The sequence below is a fragment of the Carcharodon carcharias genome, chromosome 3 (genome assembly GCF_017639515.1).
Source record: "Carcharodon carcharias isolate sCarCar2 chromosome 3, sCarCar2.pri, whole genome shotgun sequence".
NCBI lineage: Eukaryota > Metazoa > Chordata > Chondrichthyes > Lamniformes > Lamnidae > Carcharodon > Carcharodon carcharias.
The window spans coordinates 175,121,833-175,147,131 of NC_054469.1; positions in this window are offsets into that span (position 1 = coordinate 175,121,833).

Here is a 25,299-nt window from a genome sequence, read left to right on the forward strand (position 1 = left end):
TTCAATATCAGACGCAGAGATCTAAGAATGGTATAAGGCAGGTGAATGACACATTTTTGATGGGTAAAGCTATTGAAAGCTAAAGGAGGAAGTGAAACAAGATAAGTCAGTGATTCTTCAGACTAGCCTTATGTTTGGAGATGACAACCTCTTCGTTCCAAAAAAAATTAAGGTTTAGTTTAACCATTTCCATGATGCATTATGGGTATCCATCGGAGCTTTCTTGGTTAATGTTGACAGTTGGGGAAGAATTTCCTGGGGTTTTTCACGAGATTGGCTTCAGGCTTTCCTTTTTAATTGCTTTTCCTTGTAATTAGTATCGCTCATTATTGGAGAAGCTGATGCATGAGGACACACTGTCAAATGAGTAAGGTGAGCATGTATGGGCCTGGTGGTCTATTCTGGCCTTTTACAGCAAACTTCAGCCTGTGTTAGTAGAGTAACATATTGTATTTTGAATTTGAAAGGACAATGAAATAAGTTAGAAAACATGCTCCTTTCAATTATTGATGAGCTCATTAATATTGTTTTTACCTTCTCTACATTGGACCATTTTACTTGACTTGTGTTTTTAATCCTAAAGCTCAACAGTGCTAAGTAAAAGTGCACTCACTAACTTAATTCTTCTCATTTCGGACTTTGCTGTATGGACGACTCATTCAGCTCTTTGTGTTTTCTTTATCTCTAATAGTCTAATCGGTAAGCATGCAGGTGCAGCAGGCGGTAAAAGGCGGCAAATGTTAGCCTTCATAGCGAGAGGATTCGAGTACAGGAGCAGGGATGTCTTGCTGCAATTATACAGGACCTTGGTGAGACCACATCTGGAATATTGTGTGCAGTTTTGGTCTCCTTATCTGAGGAAGGATGTTCTGGCTATAGAGGGAGTGCAGCGAAGGTTTACCAGACTGATACCTGGGATGGCGGGACTGACATGAGGAGAGATTGAGTCATTTAGGATTATGTTCGCTGGAGTTCAGAAGAATGAGGGGGGATCTCATAGAAACCTATAAAATTCCAACAGGACTAGACAGGGTAGATGCAAGAAGGATGTTCCCAATGGCGGGGAAGTCCAGAACCAGGGGTCACAGTCTGAGGATATGGGGTAGACCAATTAGGACTTGAGATGAGGAGAAATATCTTCACCCAGAGAGTGGTGAGCCTGTGGAATTCGCTACCACAGAAAGTAGTTGAGGCCAAAACATTGTATGTTTTCAAGAAGGAGTTAGAAATAGCTCTTGGGGCAAAAGGGATCAAAGGATACGGGGAGAAAGCAAGAGCAAGCTATTGAGTTGGATGATCAGCCATGATCATAATGAATGGCAGAGCAGGCTCAAAGGGCTGAAGGTCTACTCCTGCACCTATTTTCTATGTTTCTATGTTTCATTACCACTCAAGGTCACATAATTATGACTACAACAGGACATAATCCACAAGAAATTGTCTGACCAGATCACTGTACAATTTGAGAAGATCTTGCTCTACTTGCATTCGATTGTTTTGGTTATAGTTCAACATCCTTTGTTGATTCACATGCTACATTGGTTGGGCATTGTTGTGTCGACTCCATCAAAAGCTAATGATTTCTCAACTTCATTCAATGGCTTTCAACACAATTCACATTATTAATCTTGTCCCCATATCCATCTGGTACTTTATACCCACCAATAATGCCTAATTACATCCTGAGCTGCCTTCTCAATCAATTGCTTTCCCCTAGTGTGGTGTCTTCAAATTTGGTCAATCTGTCAGCTATGACTCAGTTGTTGACACTCTCACCTCTGAATCATAAGGTTGAGTGTTCAATTTTTGAGACTCAAGCACAAAATCTAGTTTGACACTCCAGTACAGAAAGGTTAGGAGCACTGAGTTTTTATAAATCTTCTTAAGCAAAGGTAAACGATTCCATGGTACTGTTTGGGAGAATAGAATTCTGCCTGGTATCTGAACCAGTATTTATCCCTCAAGCAGAAGAGGGACTCAGAAAAGGGTAAATCCAAAAAGTGTAAAAATAACACCAAGGCTGCAGAGCAAAGTAGTGACTTGGGTAAAAATAAGCAAAGTAGATGGAGGAAGGGACAGAGAGCTTAAATGTAACAGGGACTAGGTGGCATCAAGGAAAAACAGAAGTTAAAGAAAAGTCACAATAACAGAATGTGTGAAGCATTCACAATAAAATGAATGAATTAATAGCATAGATAGAAATTAATAGGTTTGATCTAATAGGTATGGTTGCACAGTGGCCAAGGTTAGGAACTAAACTCTCTGACTCTTCTGATGACCTACATAATTTCAACAATTTCAAATTTCCTGGCCCTAACCGCCTCCTCTTCACTATGGACATCCAATCTCCCTACACATCCATCTCCCACCAGGACAGTCTGAGAGCTTTCCACTTTTTCCTTGAACAGAGGCCCAAACAGGCCCCATCCACCACCACCCTCCTCTGCCTGGCTGAACTCGTTCTCTCATTGAACAACTCCTTTAACTTGTTTCACTTCTTCCTTATAAAAGTCATAGGTACCCGCATTGGTCCTGATTAAGCCTGTCTTTTTGCAGGGTAAGTATATACAACGATATTCCTTGTTCCAGTCCTACACAGACCCCCTCTCACAATGCTTCAATGACTGCTTTGGTTCTGTTTCTTGCTCTCACCTGGAACTGGAAAACTAACAACTTTACTTTCAATTTCCACCTTTCCCTCACCTTCACATCATCCATCTCCAACACTTCCCTTTCTCAACTTATGTCTCCAATTCTGGGGGATAAACTTTCTAAGCCCGTTGCCTCCCACAGCAACCTCAACTATACTTCCTCACGGCCTGCCATCTATAAGGACTCCATTCCAATCACCCAATTTCTCCATCGCATTTGTTCTGATGATACAACCTTTCACAACAGCACTTCTGATAGGGGGTTTAGGAAAAAGACCTAACTGTGGTCAATTGTGTCCAACCCATTTCTCGCATTTCTGCTCTCACTCCTTCCCCCTCCCTCTCAGAACGGCAATAAGGTTCTCCTTCTCCTCACCTTCCAACCCACCAGCTCCATGTTCAAAGGATCGTCCTCTGCCATTTCCACCACCCTCAGCATGATGCCATTTTCAAACCCATCTTCCCCTCACCTCCCCTGTCAGCATTCTGAAGGGACCAGTCTCTCCACAACATCCTGGCTCACTCCTCTATCACTCCCAACACTTCATCCACATCCCACTACACCTTCCCATGTAATCGCAGGAGCTGTAACACCTGTCCTTTTCCTTCCTCTCTCCACAGATGCTGCCAGACCTGAGTATTTCCAGAGCTTTCTTTTTATTTCAATTTTAAAGCATCCCAAGTATTTACTTTTTAAAAAGAGTGGAACGTAGCTCGGGGAAAAAAAATCAAAATATATATTCAGTTTAGGTGGATCTATGAAGCTAAGGAACAGCAAGAGTTGGAAAAAGCTGATGGGATTTATTTATAGGACACATAATAGTGGTGTAGTCAGGCAGAGTGCAAATCAGGAAATTAGAGTTGCACATCAGAGTAATACAGTAATCACGGGGGACTTAAATTTTCCTATAGAATGGGCAAACTAAATTTGTAGTAATAGTGTGGAAGCCAAGTTCAAGAAATAAATGCAAGATAGTTTTCTAGATCAGTATGTCAGAGAACCAACCAGTGAACAGACTGTTTTAGATGTAGTAATAAGAAAGGGTTAGCCTTTATTAGAAAAAGATTAGAGCACAAGAATAGTAGAAGTCTTGCTATGATTATATAGGATATTTTTGACACCTGGAGTAACTGCTGAGATCTGACCTTTCATGGACATCCTCCCTGGAAACTTATTTGATGGTAGTTTCATTTCCTAGATTAACAAAAGGTAGCGCTGTTAGGCAGACAGCAAAGTCTGCAAGGTACAAGCACTGAGCAAATAACATTTTCAATCAACTCAGCAAATCAAATATCCAGTTACTTACACAAAATTACTAACTTTTTTGCCCAGAAACTATAACGATTGTGATTTCCATGTGCCCAATTACATTAGATTACTTATTATTACAATTGACTGCAGGTGCACTCTGGAATCTTCACACACAATAGCTGCTATTGCAGTTTGGTGGGACATAGGAACTTTAAGCTCAGCAGCCTACCTTTAAAAAAAATCATTCAGCAAGCCAAAACATTTGAAGGGATAGAGTCACGTTCAGGGTTTTCAGCTTCAGCTCAACTATTTCAAGAGGAATATCAGAACATACACGACCAGAAAAGACAATTTTGGTCCATCAGGTCAAACCAGAATAACCTCTCATTTAAAGCAAGTAACCAATTTATTTAGACACCCTACCACCATTCCTCCCCCGCAAAATGTTTTCATACTTTTATCATTCAAAGATGGGTTACATGAGCCATATTATAAACTGAAAGTTAAACCTTTATGCAAGAAAAGCTTACCCCAAACGTAACAGTTAACACCTAACCATGGAAACACCCTTTGTCAATTAAAATAAAAATTGACCATCAGACCAGTGTATACAGGCCAAGGTCTAGGGAAACAAAGTCCAATTTAGTTGGACTAAGTAGGACTAAGTAGATAGCTAACAGCTGGCACAGGTGTGTGACTGTGCATTATAAAATTCCATGATCCCACTTTATAGGTTGGTTGGTGCAAAGAAGGAAAAAGATATTGATACAACACAACACTCAGAATTATAAATTAGTTTACAGGCAATTAACTGACCTTTTTCAGAAACTGATTGTTAGTGGACCATTGGATAAAAATGTTTCATTGATGTGAAAGTCCAATTGCCATTGTACAACAAAATGTAGGGAGTAGAAATTAATTTAATATCTATTAATACACTAAAAATTAAAAGGAAAGACAAGTTCAACCTTAAAATATTTGACTAGCATCAGTTAATCTGGTTATAGGGGATAATTTTCATTCTTGCTGTGCAAGCTTATTTGTCCAAGTTCAATTTACACATCAATCTCATTTTGGATTATCATTCAGTATATCATTTCACTTGGAACAGAGGTGTCAAACTGACAATTAATCTAGATAATGCAAGATGCACACATTTTCTGTTTAGAACCGAATTTTTTTCTGAATTACAGGCAAATCGATGACACTAATTGGACATTTAAACCACTTGCAGGAGGTCTAAGAAAACTGTGAGCCATATAAAGATAGACACGAAACTGAACATTACCCGGAAGCATATAGAAATGTGTATCGGAGGATTTTCAACAATCACTGATGAAACATAATGCAACTTCACAAAGCTTTGCAGTGTAGCATGATCACTGTGGAAGCATTGTACTTTTCTGCATATACCTTATATCAGTGATATAAGAAATAGTCAACTATTCTACAGACACATAAATAACAATTAAAAATTACATTGGGAATATACATGGGAAACTTGCATGTGATGACAGCAGAATGGCAGAAATATTAAATAATTACCTTGCCTTATATTTACCAGGGAGACTTCGATGGTGAACATGACATTGGAATATTTAAAATAGATAGAGGAGAGATAATTCAAACCAATCAAGTTCAGAGAGGATAAAACCCCTGGTCTGGGTGATCGCAACAGTGCATATTAAAAATCATGGAAGTGTAAAAAGAATATCATTTTTCATAATATTACTGTGGGGGATGTGCGCATGTGTGACTAATTTAATTAAACTGAAGATAGTCAGACTGCAAGGTTTAAATCATCAAAGGAATTAGATATAAAAGCAGGTGTTTTGAAATGGAGATGAGCAAGCTAAGACGAGATCTCAGTTGATACAGTATGAATGCAATTTGCATTAGCAGATAGGTAATGTGTGAATTGTTAGCTGTTGAATTTCAAAGAGGCATAACAGGAAGTTTTACAACTGGCAAAAATAGTAAATAAATAAGGCAAAGCTATTAAGTTTATTTTCCCCGAAAGTGCTGGCCATAATGACAACATGAAAGATTTTTTATACTCCAGGAAAGGTAACTTCCAAAGAAAGCTAAAACAATGGGTTTAAAGATCAATGGGGGAGAAAATATATTTAAGGGAAGATTGAAAGCTGTGTGTGAATGGCTATATGAGATCTTGAGGAGCGGACTGTGTGAAGACAGACCGTGAAAAGCAACCTCTACCCACCCCAGAGAAGAGCTTGCTTATTCCAGAAGGCAAGGTTTTGATTGAGCCTCGAATTTCCATTATCGAGAGGGAGAGGGAAGCTCTGTGAAATACCTCCCTTTTGGCAACGGTGGGTGCCTTGCAGTATTATTATTGGATATTTTATAGATTAAGAATCTATTTGGACTGTTGCCTGAAAAAAAAAGAATGTTTATTTGGGAGTCTAGCTAAGTAGAAATTGTTTGGGAAATGTTGTAAGACTAAATTTAGCTGTGTAACTATAATCTTTTGTACTTAAGTTTCCTTTTATTTTGTTAATAAATGTTTTAATATTTAAAATCTCAAATGGCTGCAGGGCACTCTGAGTCGCCAGGAATATGTTCCCCACTAACTCTTCAGATGGAGGGAAGGGAGGCCCTGCCTCCGAAAATTTCAGGCCCCAGAAATTGAAAATACCATAGTGTTGCTAGCATTGATTTTAAGAGGGAAGGCTCGACTAGTCTTACTAAATTCTCTTAAGTAGTAACAGAAAGGATTAGAGTAAGGAGAAGTGTAATGGAGTAGAAGTTGCATACTAAGTCTTCAAAGGCCTTCGATAAGGTGCTGCATAGTAGACTATGTAAACCTATCAGCCTATACTTCTAATCATTTGTTTCTAATTTGCTTAACTAACTTCCCTTCAAATGCATTAATGCTATTCAGCTCAACTATTCCACATGATCAATCTAAGTAAAAAGAAATTTCATTTTTATAATAATTCCTAATCATGACCAGAGATAGGGCTGTGGCCTTCAATGAATTGTTAGCCATCCATTTAACCAGGGGGCTCTGGTAGGTCCAATCACTTTGCTCTCATGCATCATGTCCCATAATGGTAAGATTCATGCAACAAGTACAAAATAGACAAGACAGAAATAACACAAGAACACAAAGTACTTTTGATTAATTATAACTTATGCCAGTGTCAAATAGGTCACTAAAAAGCAATTATTTTGAATAACCAATACAAATATATTGCTAAAATACATACATATTTTAATCAATTATTTTAAAACATGCCTGCAATTTTTTGAGTTACAAAACATCAAATTTGTTTCCAATGGTCTGCAGAAATTCAACATCAGTGATTCCTATAGGTTGATTAGATCAACATTAGAGAATGTTACTGTTGTTACTGCTCAGCCTGTTTGTCCAATTAGAATTTATCAGTAAAAAGAAATTCATGTTGAATCTGCACTGTCAAGTTTAGTAATTATATTTTATCTTCATTCTACAGTTTAATAATTCAATTTTTGCTCAGCGTCTAGCCAATGAGTTAGACATTGAGCAAGCCACACACGTTAATTCACAGTCAAACACTGTGTTATCTGTATAACCTCAAGAAACCAACAAGTGTTTTAATGTTTAAAGGAAATAATGCCCAGAATGCTAATTCTTACCTGTAGTGTGTCTGGTGGAGTAAGCAGCGATGTCCCAATTACAACATTGTTTCTGATTGAAAAATCATCAGCTAGAGAAAGTTACAAAACACATCAGGTGCGTTAGAAAAAATTTAAAGGAACATTGCTGTTCTTGTTTTTCATGCCCATAGCACTAATTTTTATGGGTGCGCTTCAATGTAACCTAGCTGCCCTCCAGTAACTTCACCTGAATCTAGTCAGAGTGTGTTAGCAGGCCATCCCATTATAGAAAATATCAGTCGCATCTATAAAGGCCTCTGATCAATATCTAAACTCATGCTTCCAAATCAGAGGTGTTATAACCCACAGAATTTTGAGCTCTATGCAAAAAGGAAACTCTCCATAACATTATCCATAATACGAAAGCAGCATGTAACTACTGGATTAAAATAAACTAGCATTTAAAAATACTGTCAGAAAGGGGAATGCAGTGTTTAAACACTCAGAGCCTATTTCTTCCCACATTTACACTACGTCAGTGTTTTAATGGATTGTGAGTGGAGGGTGGGGGCAGACTACTGGGAATTGCAGGGCAGTACGTGAGAGGAACCCTCAATGTTTCTGGTGTCAAGAGCATCAAGATTCTTTATCCAGAAAAGGTCACTGTACCACATGATCAGCAATGTCACTGGGTCACTGGTAGATACAATTCCAAAATACCAAGTACTGGAACCCCACATAATAAAAACAGAATTTGATCAATTCAAATCACAAATAAACTTGATCAGGGTCAGCAACCCTCACAGATAGTGAGGTAAAAAAATAGATGTTAGATGGAATTCATATTTAATTAGAACATTATACTTTATTTATTCATTCACAGGATGTGGGCCAGCATTTATTGCCCATCCCTAGTTGCCCTCGAGAAGGCAGTTGTGAGTTGTTATCTTGAACTGCTGCAGTCCCTGTATTGTAGGTACACCCTCAGTGCTGTTAGAAAGGGAGTTCCAGGATTTTGACCCAGCGACAATGAATGGTGATATTTTTTCAAGTCAGAATGGTGAGTCACTTGGAAGGGAACTTCCAGGTGGTGATGTTCCCATCTATCTGTTGGCATTGTCCTTTAGAATTGAGAAAATGGTTGCAAGTCAACAGATAGCCATTTTACCCAAAAGCCTTTTCACACACATACATGGGCAGCAGTGATCTTAATTGAAAACAGCTCTGAAGTTAATTAAGCACAGACAACATTACTTAATGTGGGTAATATCCACCGGACTTCTAATGCTCTTGCCTTTTTTGGAAATAGGTATTGATAAGGACTATCCTTTCATGGTTTAAATGCTTTATTCACTACCAAAGAAATTTTTAAAAAAGGTGATAACACACATTAACGGTAGTTCAGTCTGATATTTCGAGTCATTACCTATTAAGGCGGCATTCTTAAAATTTAGTTCAGCATATCATGAAAGGCCAGTGGGCTTTGGAAAGTCAGAATTAAGCTTGATCAGACACCAGGGGCAGAATCGTCCCAGATTTCCACAAAGTGCGGTAGTAGATGGGTAAAATTCTCATTCGCCCACCACATCATCTTGCCACTTCATCACACCGGCAATCTCGTGCACACCTCTGTGCTTCCAGCCCACGACTGCTGCAAAGAAGACATGGCCCTGAAAGGCAGCCTCAGGTTCAATGATGCGTCCTCGGAGACCTTTAGGATGCAGTGGAGGCACGCCATGATGTCCTCTACTGCGGCTCTGGCCACAGGATGGACAACAGAGGATGGGAAGCTGTGGACCGGTGGTCAGCGCCAAATGCCTGCAAAAGAGGACAGCCACCCAGTGCTGAAAGAGGATGAATAATCTCCATTCCGCCAGGGTAAGTCACTCTTCTCATCACACTCCACTGGGATCTCACTCACTGCCAGCTCAAGGGACATCACTATTCACTCTCTCACACACACCCTCATTGTCCTCATCACCCATACAGGCTAGGCATACTTATCATCAGGCCTGGCAGGCATCCTGCTTACACTCTCTCAATCCGTATCCATGCAAGACAAGCTGGCACATAACAAAATGGAGAGGTCGCAGACCGGTGGAGAAATGCCTGAAATCAAGATCCTCATGGACTTTGAAAACAGAGCCATCCAGCTGGCTAACAAAGACCTGGACCATTCCTGTGCTGACAGTGAGGATGGCGGTGGTCAACCAAGTGAGGATCCAGCAGTGCAACATCCATCAGACAACCATGCTGTGAGTGATGTGTCCTGTTTCACAGGCCCCTGCCATACACAAATTATCTCCCCTTGCTTTTGCAGGCACATCTGCTATACAGCCAACGGAGTCCATGACCCAGGGCCTCCAATCAAGCCCCAAAGAAACATGTGAAGAGGAATCTGAAGGCATGTCCCCGAGGCGGCTCATATTGCAGGGCACAAGCACCCGAGGGAGGGTTCGGGGCTTGGGGCCAATGTGGAATTCCGTCCGAACAGGGGAACGTTCAGACGGAAGACCACTGCGCACCTGGGCCACCTCAGACCTAAAATTACATCAGGTCCGAGCACGACCGTTCTTAGGTCTTGGATGGCATCGGCTGCGACCTGGACACTCTCAGATGCGCGACGCGCCAACTCCTGCGGGAGCATCCAGCCCAGTCCTCCGCCACTCAGCACGTCCCCGATCCTGGTCACCCCTGCGGCCACAGCCCTCCTCTCTGCCAACCACTGAAAAGGACGGAGGGGCGGATTCCTGAGCAGCGGCTCTCTGACGATAGCCGCTACAACTGACGAGGGAGAGCTGAGTCACGAGGCGACCATGTTCCAGACTTTGATCAGGTCCTGATAAAAGACGGGCAACGCCTACAAGGAGCCACCGAGGCCCCCCTGCTCTATAAACAGGAGCTGCACGTCATAATTCAGGCCATGCACCTGATGGAAGAAATGCGTTGCCAGGACACACCATCTCAGAGGAGGCTCGACGTAAAGGTATCGCTGTAGGGTCTGAAGGCGGAAAGTCGCCACCTGTGTGCATAGGCACACTAGCGCCTGACCACCCTCCCTAAGCGGGAGACTCAGAACCTCAGCAGCAACCCAGTGCAATCTTTTGTCCCAGAAGATGTCGACTAGCAATTTCTGGATTTTTGCGACAAAGTCCGGGGGAGGGGTCAATGTGACCAGCCGATACCACAACATGGCGGTGATCAGCTGGTTTATGACCAGAACTCGACCTCGGTAAGACAGCACTCGGAGCAGTCCTGTCCAGCGCCGCAGGCGAGCGGTGACTTTCGTCTCCAGTAGTTTTTTGAGGATGTAACTAGCAGAATAGACAAGGGAGAACCAGCAGATATGGCGTATTTGGATTTTCAGAAAGTTTTTGATAAAGTGTCTCATAAGAGGCTAATGTGCAAAATTAAAGCACATGGGTTTGGGGGTAATATATTAGAATGGATTGAGAATTAGCTGGCAGACAGAAAACAGAGAGTAGGAATAAATGGGTCTTTTTCACAGTGGCAGGCGGTGGGTGATTAGTGGGGTACTGCAGGGATGAGTGTTTGGGCCCCAGCTACTCAATACATATCAATGATTTGGATGAGGGAACCAAACGTAATATTTCTAAGTTTGCTGATGACATGAAACTTGGTGGGAAAGAGAGCAGTGAAGAGGGTGTTAAGAGGCTTCAAGGTGATTTAGGCAGGTTGAGTGAGTAGGCAAATACATGGCAGATGGAGTATAACGTGGATAGGTGTGAAGTTATCCACTTTGGCCGGAAAAGCAGAATGGCAGAGTATTATTTAAATGGTGATAGATTAGGAAATGTTGATGTACAAAGGGACCTGGGTGTCCTTGTACACCAATCACTGAAAGCAAGCATCCAGGTGTAGCAAACAGTTAAGGGGGCAAGTAGTATGTTGGCCTTCATTGTGAGAGGGCTTGAGTACAGAAGCAAGGATGTCCTACTGCAGCTATACATGTCCTTGGTGAGACTACACCTTGTATTGGTGTTGCAATTTTGGTCTCCTTACCTAATAAAGGATATACTTGCCATAGAGGGAGTGCAGCGAAGCTTCATCAAACCAATTACTGGGATGGCAGGATTATCGTAGGAGGAGAAATTGGGCCGACTAGGCCTGTATTCACTGGAGTTTAGAAGAGTGAGAAGGACTCTCATTGAAACTTAAACTCTGACAGGGCAGGACAGACTGGATGTAGGGAAGATATTTCCTCTGGCTGCGAGGGGGGGTCTAAACAAGGGGTCACAGTCTGAGGATACAGGGTAGACCATTTAGGACTGAGATGAGGAGAAACTTCTTCACTCAGAGTGGTGAACCTATGGAATTCTCTACCACAGAACACTGTGGAGACCAATCACTGAATATATTTAAGAAAGAAATAAGATTTCTGGACTCTAAAGGCATCAAGGGGTATGAGGAAAGTACGGGAGTACGGTGTTGAGATAGAGGACCAGCCATGATTATAATGAATAGCAGAGCAGGCTCGAAGGGCTAAATGACCTACTCCTGCTCCTATTTTCTATGTTTAGTGATGGTCTGGCCTCTCGCTCCCTGGACACATTACTGATGCCTGCACCTCGATGGCGCTTGTCATTGCTGCCAGAATGTCATGAGCAGGTGTCACAGAGTTCCGTCATTCTCTCTTTGCGCTCTCAGCACCTTTAAGGTGGGGCTGGTGCCCCCCCAATCTCTTCAGCGTCTGTGACCAGTTACACTGTGCTCCTGAAGGGCTCAGGTTCTGAAGCGGTAAAAGGATCAGATGCTTCTAATGTTTCACACCTGTGTCTCTATGATTGACCCTGATCACAGAGCGCAAGCAAGCTGCCCTCAGCCAGACGTTCTCAGAGACAATGTGAAAGTCATTGGATTGCCCTCACTGCATGTTGTCATCATCCTCCTGCAATCGAGCAACTATTAGGGCCTCCACTGCGTCTCCATGACAGGAGCATTCTCACAGAGGGTATGTGCATTGCCGTTAGTCAGACTGAAGTCAAACATTCACAGATGCAATGTGAGGATCTATGGTGTCTGCTCACTACATGCCGTCATCATCCTCCACAAATCTAGCAGCTGAGTGCCTCCCAACCGTGCTTGCCTCATCTAGCCAGTGCAAGGGCCTCATCGCCACCATCGTCGCGAGGATGTCAAGAGTGAGGAGCTCAGCCTCTTTGGAGGAGACCTCCAACTCTTGCGTCTCCTCCTGTGCCAGCTCCTCTCCCCAATACAATGTGGCACTGCAAAGGGTGCAGCAGGTGATGACGAAGCGTGACACCCACAGAGACTATATTGCAGGGCTCCACCAGACCAGTCCAGGCACCAGAACCTCATCTTCAGTATCCTGATGGTCTGTGCTAACAAGTTGTGAGCTGCAGCACGAGCCTCATTGTAATGTTACTCTGTTGCAGTCCAAGGCTGCTGCACGGGTGTCATCAGCCACAGCCTCTGTGCATAGCCATTATCCCTGAGTAGCCAACCCTGCTGCCTCTGGAAGCCATCAGGGATCTGTGACTGACTGAGAATGTAGGAGTCATGCACACTCCCTGGAAACCATGTGCAGACCTGCAAGTTGTGTTTGTGGTGGTTACACACCAGCTGCATATTCAGCTAAATGAATCCATTGCAGTTGACATTGTTGACCATGTGTTGCGACAGAGATCAGAGCCTTTTAAATTTAAATTAAACTTTAAAATCGATGGCACCCTGCACCTATGGTAAACCCGAGATCTGGGCAAATCCAATTGCTCAGGCATCTAGGCTGTCCTGGTTCTGGCCAAAATGCACATAATTATTTGCCCTTGTGAAGATGAGATCCGTGATCTCATGGATGCATTTGTGGGTAGAGGCTTGTGATATTCCACTCCACAGCTTTGCCACTGGACTGCATGCTGTGCTCTCAGCTCTGGCATTCTCCTAACCCACACTGCAAGGCTGCACTGTTAGCTTGAACCATGAGAGAGACTGGTTCAAACCAGGATGAACATGTTGCAAGGGGCTGAGAGTACTTCCACCAGTGACTGCTCCATGGCCAGCTTTAGCAGGGAGTTCGCACAATGTGCCCAGTTGTCTAACTGTTCTGCAGCCCACTAAAACGCTCATTAGTTTTCAGTCTGTGCCCAAGAGATGAAAAGCTCTGGAGCACTCGTGGCACTTTGATGCCTCTGCATTGCTTGAGTGGGCAGATAAGCTAGGGCCCAATTCAAATCATATCAATGTGACTGCACCTGAACTGTCCATTAGGGAATTTTGGAAAAGTAAAACCAATGCATCAACTATCTCACTAGCCTCTTCTCTCAAGATCTGAGGATGAAGTCCATCCGGACCTGGGGATTTGTTAGCCCACAGCCCCAGCAATTTGCTCAATACCACTTCCCTGATGATTGTAATTTTTCCAAGTTCCTCCCTCTCTTCCATTTCCTGATTTACAGCTATTTCTGGGATGTTATTTGTGTTCTCTATATTGAAGACTGAAGCAAAATATCTGTTTAACTCCTCCGCCATCTCCCTGCCTTCCATTATCAATCCCTCAGACGCGCACTCTATAGGACCGACATTCACTTTAACTCTTATTATTTAATTATGTATCGAAACTCTTACTATCCATCTTTGTTTCTAGCTAGCTTTCGCTCATACTCTTATTTTCCCTCCTTATTAATCTTCTCATATCAACCATGATCTTATTGAATGGCGGGGCAGGCTTGAGGGGCCGAATGGCCTACTCATATTTCTTATTTCTATTTTTGTCATTCTTTGCTGTACTTTATATTCTTTCCAATCTTCTGACCTGCTACCTGTCTTTGAGTTGCTGTGGTATCTTTGATGAACGGACCACAGGAGACTCAGGTACAGGTTACGACTGCTTATTCGAGCTTTTGCAAGGATACAATACAATACAGCTTGGGACAGTACTCTGCTAAACTACAAGTGTTCATCATATTTATACGTTATTGGTCACGTACAAGAACAGTTTCCAGATTTAGATCTTGTCAACATATAGATTTACATTAAACTTACAAGTCTGATGTCCCTATTTTGTTCTTACCCAGACAGAGAGACCCTCCCTCGTACCTAAACTAAGACCATCTGTTCTTTCCCTATCTGCTGTAAACAGGCTCAATCTTAGTTGTTTTCCAACCTAAGGCCCTATAAATACTGGAGTTGAGATGATGTCATGCAAGTCCTCAAATCCCGTCACACAACTTGACATTGAACCAGAAAGCAAAATGAAGAAGGTGGCTGCATTAAAGTGCCACAGACAGACCCCGAAATTCCTTTTGAGTTTCCAACTAGAACTCCACCCCAAGCCCACTTCCAGCTCACCTCCAATTAAAATCAGGACTTTTATTTCTTTCACAAATGCTCCATGCTTCACTATAAATACCATGGACCATAATCATATTTTTGATATTCATCAAAGCAAAAACCACACTGTAACACTCAATGACTGCAGTTCTTTATGGCATGGGGTTATGTGCACAAACTTTGAGATTTATTTCACGTTACGTTAACAATTCCCATTGAATTCCAAAATTTCTAGATTGGGATTTCATCAGGAGAACTATTCCAAATCTAAGACTAAGACCTTACTTAGAATCCTCTTGGCTTCCCGTAGAGGTGTGTGTTGCTGATCTGAAAAATCTGAAAGAATTTGTCCAACGTGAGGCATTTTCTGCTTTCCTTTCGGAGTTTGTAACTGTGCTTTCTCAGCTGCCTTCAGTCAAAAACAAATAAAGCTTTAATCAACTTACATTTCTCTATTATAAATAATCTTAATGTCAGTTGCATAAGAATCTAGATTTGTAACCATATACCCTATTTAATTACACAATTGGAAATACCATATTTTGATAGATATCACAGACTCATAACTATATTTCCTGGAAATTTGCAGCCATTTTGTACAAAAAGAAACAAAAATAAATTGGCAGTAGGGAGTATATTACACATTCCTCCCCCAATACCCACCCTCCATGAGGTCATAATATGGCTGTATTTAGTTGTATTTATAGAAGGCAAATTAATCTTGATCATTGAACACAACAGCAATAGAAACTTCATTCCTTCAAAAAAATGTCATCTGCTGACATCATATCCCTTGTACATTGGGAATGGATGAAAGCCAGGAATCAAGCAGGTAGTACAAGAATCCAGGGTGTATTTTCCTCTCTATCAGGCATCCATTTCTAAATACTGGTTGGGGTTGGGGCAGGGTGGCATTGATGGTTCTTCTGGAGAGATCGGCCAGAGCTAAGTCCATGGCAGTATGGGTTGCTCAACTTTATAGTGTTGGGAGGACTTGGTTTTGGGAAATGAAGCAGGGCAGGTGGATGGGGCATTGGTGGGAAAACATGTTGGTGGCAGTGATCATAATTCATTTAGATTTAGGATAGTTATAGAAAAGGATAAAGATAGACCAAGAGTAAATGTTCTCAATAGGGGAAAGGCAATTTTTACTAAGACAAGTTATGATTTGGCAATGCGGACTGGAAACAATTAGATGAAGGTAAATCAGTGACAGGACAGCAGGAGTTATTCAAGGGGGTGAGAGTTCAGGACAAATGTTTTCCTGCAAAGAAAACGAATGGGATTCCCATTCCCAAGGAGCATATTGGGTAGTATATTGGCTCAACTGGCCCTCCCTTCTATGCATTATAAAGGGGATTGGCCAAGATCACTCTCAGTGAGGATAATTGAAATGTTGCAGTTGAAGTCAAAACCCTGTAAGGAGACTGCTGGCCAACACGAGATGGACACACATTTCGACATTACCACCACCGCCTTTTAGGCTCATTTTCTTACCTTGACTGACTGTCCACACCACCAGCCCCAGTTCACCCCACCTCCCACCATATCCAGGGCAGTAGGTCCTACCCACTTCACTCTTCCATGCCCCCCACTCAACCCTTTTCCACTCCTCCAAATGCCCTCTTTCCACGTACACCCCCCCTCGCCCCACAAAACCCGCTACTGCCTTCACATTGATTCACCTCTGCCCGTCCAGAGCCTCCACACAAGCTGATATCCTTTCTGCTATGGAGCTTAACGAGGAAAACTGCTGACCTCAGGCACAATTGAACAAAGCTGACCTTTAAACAAACATGAACCGGTGCCACGAGATTCTCGTGCACTACTGACTTGATTTTGAAGGTAGGACTTCATTTAAAAAAAGTTTTACACTAATTCATAGCATGCAAATTTATTACAAGTACAAACTCACAAACAGGATGGCATAAGGCCCAACACACTGCAAACACAACGCTGACTTTATCTCTATCTCAATCCACCAATCGGGAGATCCTGCCTAATTCAGTCACCCCACGTTTCTTGTTCTTGTGGGCTCCATAAAATTAAGTTGGCCTTCACAAAAAAAAGGCAATGTAGATATTGTGATTAAGGAGGAGTATGAAATATTGGATGTGAAACATAGTAAGAAAGGAAATATTAAGAGGATTAGCATCTTTGAAAGTGGATGATCTACAGACTTGGATGAAATAGATCCCAGGCTACTAACAATAGCAAGAGAGGAAGAGCAGGGGCTCTGACCATCATTTTCCAATTTTCTCTGGCTTGTCGACATGGTGCTAAAGGACTGGTGGACTGCCAATGTTTTGTCGTCGTTTTAAAAAAAGGAGAGCCCAAGTAATGATAAACTGGTCAGCCAAAACTCATTGTGGGGCAAACTATTGTAAGAAAATTCTGAGCAGCAGCATTAACAGTCATTCAGAAAGAGACAGATTAGGACACTCAACTTGGATTTGCAAATGAAAAGTCATTTCTGACCAAATTCATTGAATATTTTGATGAGGTAACAAGGAGGGTAGCACATGTGATGTAGTTCATATGGATTCTATCCAGCAAGGTTTTTGACAGGACCACATGTCCAACTGGTCAAAAAGTAAAAGCCCATGGTATCCAAGAGAAAGTGGTTAGTGGGATTCAAAATTGGCTCAGTGACAGAAGAAATGGCTAACAGTCGGCAGGTGTTTGTGATTCAAATGGCGTTTCTGATCAGATTCCACAGGGGTCAGTACTAGTTCCTTTGCTTTTCATATTAATATTAGTGATTTCAGCTTAAATGTAAGGGCCATAATTAAGTTTGGAGATGATACAAAAATTAATTTTATATTTTATAACAAAGAAAAACAGCTGTAGACTTCAGCATGATATGTGCAAATAAGATTGGTGAAACAGTGGCAAATTGAAATTAAACCAGCAAAGTGAGGGGTAATGCATTTGGGAGGGAAAACAAAGTAAGGGAATGCATGAAAGGTAGGATACTGGGAAGTATAGATGGGTAGAGGGAGCTTGGAATATAAAGTCACAGATCCCTGACAATCAGGACAGGTAGATACAATGATTAAGGAGGCATGTGGGTTGATTTCTTTTACTGGTCAATGTACAACATAAGAGCAGGGAGGTTATACCGTAATTGGACAAAATTCTAGTTAGGCCACAACTGTGGCATAGTGCACAGTTCTGGTCACCGCAATACACAAAGGGTGTCAGAGTCATACAGCACAAACAGGCCCTTTGGCCCATTGTGTCTGTGCCGGCCATCAGACACCTATCTATTCAAATCCCATTTTCCAGCAGTTGGCCCATAGCCCTGTATGCTATGACATTTCAAATGCCATTCTAAATACTTAAATGTTGTGAGGGTTCCTGCCTCTATCACCCACTCAGGCAGTGTGTTTCAGATTCAACCACCCTCTGGGTCAAAAAAATTTTCCTCAAATCCCCTCTAAACCTCCTGCCCTTTACCTTAATTCTAAGACCCCTGGTTATTGACACCTCTGCTAAGGGGAAAGTTTCTTCCTATCTACCCTATGCCCCTCATAATTTTGTATGCCTCTATCAGGTCCCCCCTCAGCCTTCTCTGCTCCAAGGAAAATAACCCTGGCCTATCCAGCCTCTCTTCATAGCTGAAATGCACCAGCCCAGACAACATCCTGGTGAATCTCCTCTGCACCTTCTCTAGTGCAACCACATCTTTCCTATATTGTGGCAACCAGAACTGCACACACTACTCCAGCTGTGGCCTAACTAGTGTCTTATACAGTTCCAGCATAACCTCCCAATTCTTATATTCTATGCCTCAGCTAATAAAGGCAAGTATCCCGTATGTCTTCTTAACCACCTTATCAACATGTGCTGCTGCTTTCAGGGGATCTATGGACATGTACACCAAGGTTCCTCTGCACTTCCTAGGGTCCTACCATTCATTGTGTATTCCCTTGCCGTGTTAATCCTCCCAAAATGCATCTCCTCACACTTCTCAGGATTAAATTCCATTTGCCACTGCTCTGCCCATCTTACCAGCCCATCTATATCGTCCTGTAATCTAAGGCTTTCCACCTCAATATTTATGACACCACCAATTTTCATGATCATACCTCCTATATTCATGTCTAAATCATTAATGTACACCACAAACAGCAAGGGTCCCAGCACTGATCCCCGCAGTACACCACTCATCACTGGCTTCCAATCGCAATAACAACCTTTGACCATCACCCTCTGCCTCCTGCCACTAAGCCAACTTTGATTCCAATTTAAAAAAATATAAAAACAAAAATAAAAACAAAAATCTGCAGATGCTGGAAATCCAAAACACAAACAGAATTACCTGGAAAAACTCAGCAGGTCTGGCAGCATCGGTGGAGAAGAAAAGAGTTGACGTTTTGAGACCTCATGACCCTTCTACAGAACTGAGTGAATATAAGGAGAGGGGTGACATATAAGCTGGTTTAAGGTGGGGGAGGGGGGTGTTGGTGCGGTTGTAGGGACAAGCAAGCAGTGATAGGAGCAGATAATCAAAAGATGTACCACACCAACACCACCCCCCCCCACCCCCGACCTTAAAGCAGCTAATATTTCACCCCTCTCCTTATATTCGCTCAGTTCTGTGGAAGGGTCATGAGGACTCGAAACGTCAACTCTTTGATTCCAATTTGCCAAATAGCCCTGGATCCCATGGGACCTTCTTGACCATTCTCCCATCTGGAACCTAATCAAAAGCCTTACCGAAGTCCATGTAGACTACATCAACTGCACTACCCTCATCTACACAACTAGTTACCTCCTTGAAAAATTCAATTAAAAAATTCATTGTTAAGACTGGAGAATTTTAGCTATGGGAAAGATTGGATAGGCTGGGGCCAGTTTTCTTTGGAACAGACGAGTCTGTGGGAGATTTATTTATGGTGTATAAAGTTAAAGGGGGCCTGGATAGAGAGATAGGAAGGATTTATTTTTCTCAGCGGATAGGTCAGTAACCAAGCATAATCAGTAGAAGGATTAGCAGGGAGTTGTGCAGAAATGTTTTTCACTCAGAGGGTGGCTGGGATCTGGAAACGAAGGGTGGCACAAGCAGAAACCCTCATTAAATTTATAAGGTGCATGAAGTGCCGTAAGCAAAAAGGCTACAAAGACCAAGAGGTGGAAGATTGAGATTAGACCATGTTAGTTTTTTTCAGATGGCACAGTTACAATGGGCCAAATGGCCTCCTTCAGTACTATAAATTTCTATAAAACTGAACTGTGAAATACACAAAAGCACCATGGGGTCTAAAATAGCTCAATTTCTCCAAACAAACTCTACTTGTTTAATGTTCCATTGATGGTAACACCAACTGGATCCTAAATCCATATTTATATTTTAATCAATAGAAGGTCAGATCTACAACAGAGCTTTGAAAACACAGAAAATATTACAAAAACTGAACCTAAAGGTTGACTGCAACTTCAGACCCCCAAAGCTACATGCAAAGATACTTAAGTGGTGAGACACGGCAAGATAAAGAATCATGGGTTTAGGCATAATATATTATAACATATATTTAAATAGCGCCTTTAAGATAATAAAAGGTTTCAAGGTGCTTCACAAGAGCATTATGAAGCAAACGTTCACACTGAGCAGGGCAGATGGCCAAAAGCTTGATCAAGGAGGGAGTCGATAAGGAACATCTTAAAAAAGGGAAAAGGTAGAAAGGTGGAGAGTTTTAAGGAGGGAATTTCAGAGTTTAGAGTGTAATCAGCTGAAGACATATCCAACAATGATGGAGAATTAAAATTAGGAATACTTAAAATGCCTAAATTAGATTAGTGTTGATATCACATAGGGTTGTGGGACTGGAGACTACAGACATAGAAAGGAGCAATGCCACTGAGGAATTTGAAAACAAGGATGAAAACTTTAAGAGTTGTTGCTTGGCCAGGGACCAATGTAGGTCAGTGAGCACAGGGTGAAGGGTGAATGATACTTGGTGTGAGCAAGGACACCAGAATTTTGGGTGACCTCAAAAAGGGAGAATGTGGGAGGCTTTTTTTAAAAAAAATTATTCATTCACAGGATGTAGGCTTCGCTGGCTTCTCAGCATTTATTGCACATCTCCAGTTGCTCTTGAGGTGGTGGTGGTGAGCTGCCTTCTTGAACCACTGCAGTCAATGTGGTGTAGGTACACCCACAGTACTGTTAGGGAGGGAGTTCCAGGATTTTGACCCATCGACAGTGAAGGAATGGCGGTATATTTCCAAGTCAGGACGGTGAGTGACTTGGAGCGAAACTTTCAGGTGGTGGTGTTTCCATCTATCTGTTGCCTTTGTCCTTCTAGATGGCAGTGGTCATAAGTTGGAAGGTGCTAAGGAGCCTTGGTGAATTCCTGCAGTGCATCTTGTAGATGGTACACACTGCTGCTACTATGCATTGGTGGTGGAGGGAGTGAATGTTTGTGGATGTGGTGCCAATCAAGCAGGCTGCTTTGTCCCAGATGGTGTCAACCTTCTTGAGTGTTGTGGGAGCTGCACTCATCCAGGCAAGTGGGGAGTATTCCATCACACTTCTGACTTGTGCCTTGTAGATGGTGAACAGGTTTTGGAGAGTCAGGAGGTGAGTTGCTCATCACACGATTCCTAGCCTCTGACCTGCTCTTGTAGCCACAGTATTTATATGGCTAGTCCAGTTCAGTTTCTGGTCAATGGTAACTCCTAGGATGTTGATAGTGGGGGATTCAGTGATGGTAATGTCATTGAACATCTAAGGTGATGGTTAGATTCTCACTTGTTTTAGATGGTCATTGCCTGACACTTGTGTGATGCGAATGTTACTTGCCACTTGTCAGCCCAAGCCTGGATATTGTCCAGGTCTTGCTGCATTTGGACATGGACTGCTTCAGTATCTGAAGAGTTGTGAATGGTGCCTGAACATTGTGCAATGATCAGCAAACATCCCCATTTCTAATGTTATGGTGGAAGGAAGGTCATTGATGAAGCAACTGAAGATGGTTGGGCCTAGGACACTACCCTGAGGAACTCCTGCAGTGGTGTCCTGGAGCTGAGATGACTGACCTCTAACAATCACAACCATCTCTCTTTGTGCTAGGTATGACACCAACCAGTGGAGTGTTTTCCCCCTGATCCGCATTGACTCCAGTTTTGCTAGGGTTCTTTGATGCCACACTCAATTAAATGCTGCCTTGGTATCAAAGGCAGTCACTCTCATCTCACCCCAGGTGTTCAGCTCTTTTATCCATGTTTGAACCAAGGCTGTAAAGAGGTCAGGAGCTGAGTGGCCTTGGCGGAACTCAAACTGGGCATTGGTGAGCAGGTTATTGCTAAGCAAGTGGCACTTGATAGCACTGTTGATGACCCCTTCTATTACTTTATTGATGATGGAGATTAGACTGATGGGTCGGGAATTGGCCAGGTTGGATTTGTCCTCCTTTTTGTGTACAGGATATACCTGGGCAATTTACCACATAGCCAGGAAGATGCCAGTGTTGTAGCTGTACTGGAACAGCTTGGCTATGGATGCAACAAGTCCTGGAGGACAAGTCTTCAGTAATATTGCCGGAATATTGTCATGGCCCATAGCCTTTGCAGTATCCAGTGCCTTCAACTGTTTCTTGATATCATGGACTGCTTCAGTATCTGAAGAGTTGTAAATGGTGATATCACATGATATCACCTGAATTCAATTGGCTGAACCCTTGTTTAACACTGCTCTCTCTTCTTTCTGTCTTTCTATTTTACCACTGCCTCTCTCTTCTTGCATTGTTGCTAAGTTGCTTGACTGACATTCAGGACTGAATGAGTGGAAATTTCCTCCAAATAAATATTAGGAAGACCAAAACTGTTATCTTTGGATTCCTTTACAAACTCTGTTCCCTAGCTGCTTCCAACTCCATCCCTCCATGGCAACTGTCTGACGATGAAACAGACTGCTTGTAACCTTCGTATCATATTCCACCCCACAATAGCCTCTGACTGTCTATCTGTGCCAACTGAAGACTGCTTATTTCCACCTCCATAACATTGCCCTCAATTCATCTGCTGCTGAAACCCTCATCCGTGTCTTTGTTACCTTTAGTCTTGATTATTCTAACAGGCTGCTGGGGGGAAGCAATGATGCAGTGGTATTGTTGCTGCACTGGTAATCCAAAGACCCAGGGTAATGATCAGGGGACCTGGGCTTGGAGTCTGCCATGGCAGACGGTGGAATTTCAATAAAAATCTGGAATTAAAAGCCTAATGATGACCATTAAACCATTAAGATAAAAGCAAAAAACTGCAGACGCTGGAAATCCAAAACTAAAATAAAAATACCTGGAAAAACTCAGCAGGTCTGGCAGCATTTGCGGAGAGGAACACAGTTAACGTTTCAAGTCCGTATGACTCTTCAACAGAACTAAGTAAAAGTAAAGTTTTACTTAGTTCTGCTGAAGAGTCATATGGACTCAAAATGTTAACTGTGTTCCGCTCCACAGATGCTACCAGACCTGCTGAGTTTTTCCAGCTATTTTTATTTTTGTTTTACCATGAAATCATTGTCGATTGTTGTAAAAACCCATCTGGTTCACTAATGCCCTTTAGGGAAGGAAGTCTGGTCAGGTCTACATGTGACTCCAGTCTCATGGCAATGTGGTTGACTCTTAAATGCCGGCTGAAATGGCTTAGCAAGCCACTCAGTTGTATCAAACTGCTACAAAGCCTCAAAAATAGAATGAAACTTGTCTAGCCACCTGGCATCAACCAAGGCACTGGAAATGGCAATGGTAAACTGCAGTTATCCTTAGCAACATCTGAGCACTAGTGCCAAAATTGGGAGAGCTGTCTCACAGACTAGTCAAGCAACAGCCTGACATAGTCATCCTCACAGAATCATATCTTACAGCTAATATCCCAGATACAACCATCACCATCCTGTCTCACCGGCAGGACAGACCCAACAGAGATGGTGGCACAGTAATATACAGTCATGAGGGAGTTGCCCTGGGAGCCCTCAACATTCGTTCTGGACCACATGAAGTCTCTTGGCATCAGGCCAAACATGGGCAAGGAAACCCTCTGCCCATGGACCAAATCTAAGCTCTGCAGTCCTGTCACATTCATTCAGTCGGGAGTGGTGGAGGACAAGTAAACAACTCACTAGAGGAGGAGGCTCCGCAAATATTCCCATCCTCAATGATGTGGGAGCTGAGCACATCAGTGCAAAAGATAAGGCTGAAGCATTTGCTACAGTTTTTTGTCCTTAAGCCAAATCTTTATCCAAACTGTTACTGACCCTCCTACTCCCCAAATTTTGTTAACCAGTTTCTGGCGATGCTTTGCCAAATGCTTTCTTGAAATCCATATAAATTATCCATCGCAATCTCTTCACTAATTTTCTGTTATTTCATCAAAAAATACAATTGCATTTGTCTGCATTTCAATCCTAAGTAATTGACTCTGATCCTGAGGCTGCACCCTGGTGCTCTGGATTCCCCAGTCAGGGTAATCTACCTTCTAGTCAAAGCTGTTCAGAATCTTCTATGTTACAAAGAGACCACCTCTAATTCTTCTGAACTCCAGGGAGTATAGGCCCAATTTATTTAGCTCCTCATCAAAGTTCAACCCTCTCATTCCAGAAACAAGCTGAGTGACCCTGCTCTGTCCCACCTCCAAGGTGAGTATTACCCTTCCTTAGAGGCCAAAGCTGAAGACAGTACTCCAAGTGTGATTTTACCCAAGCTCTATACAATTGTAGCAAGACATGTTTATTCCTGTACTTCAATCCCCTTGAACTAAAAGCTAATATGCCATATGCCTTCCTATTTGCTTGTTCTACTCCTTATTAATTTTGCATTCCTTTTACAAACACCCCAAGTGTCTCTGAACATTGGCATTTAAAAGTTCCACACCTTTTAACAAATATGTTGTTTTTCTATTCTTATGACCAAAGTGAATGACCTCTCACTTCCTCAAATTATTCTCCATGTGCCATCTTGTTGCCCACTCAGTCTGTACCTCTTTGTGCCTTGTTATCAATATATTAAAGTATATAATGTTATTGGAAATTACTTTTAAATTGGACTTGTAGGGTTTTTGTGGTTTAATTGGATAAAAGCCAGCTAATTTGGATGCTTTGGTGTATAGTAGCTTGAGATGTTGATTAGATAAACTTAAATTAGAAGGCAAAGAATACAATTGCATTTGTTGAATGATTCATTCAAAAGGAATGAAAACATGGACCTAGCTTGGAGACACCAAGCAATATGTTTATATTACTAATAAAGTTGGTGCTATGAAAGGGGTTTTATTGTTAGAAGAGGTGGAGTTCATAGACCTAGTTATGCAATGAGAATTTACATTCAAAGGGAAGGTTAGGTATAACAGGAAAGAGTTTTGTATGTGCAGGTCAGGGGCATGTAAGATCTAAGCAGCCTGTAAACCCTCCAACTGTATCTGCCAAGGAACCAAATTGTGAGGGACATCATTTTGAACTTTTAAGGTCAAATGTGCTTTGCCTGG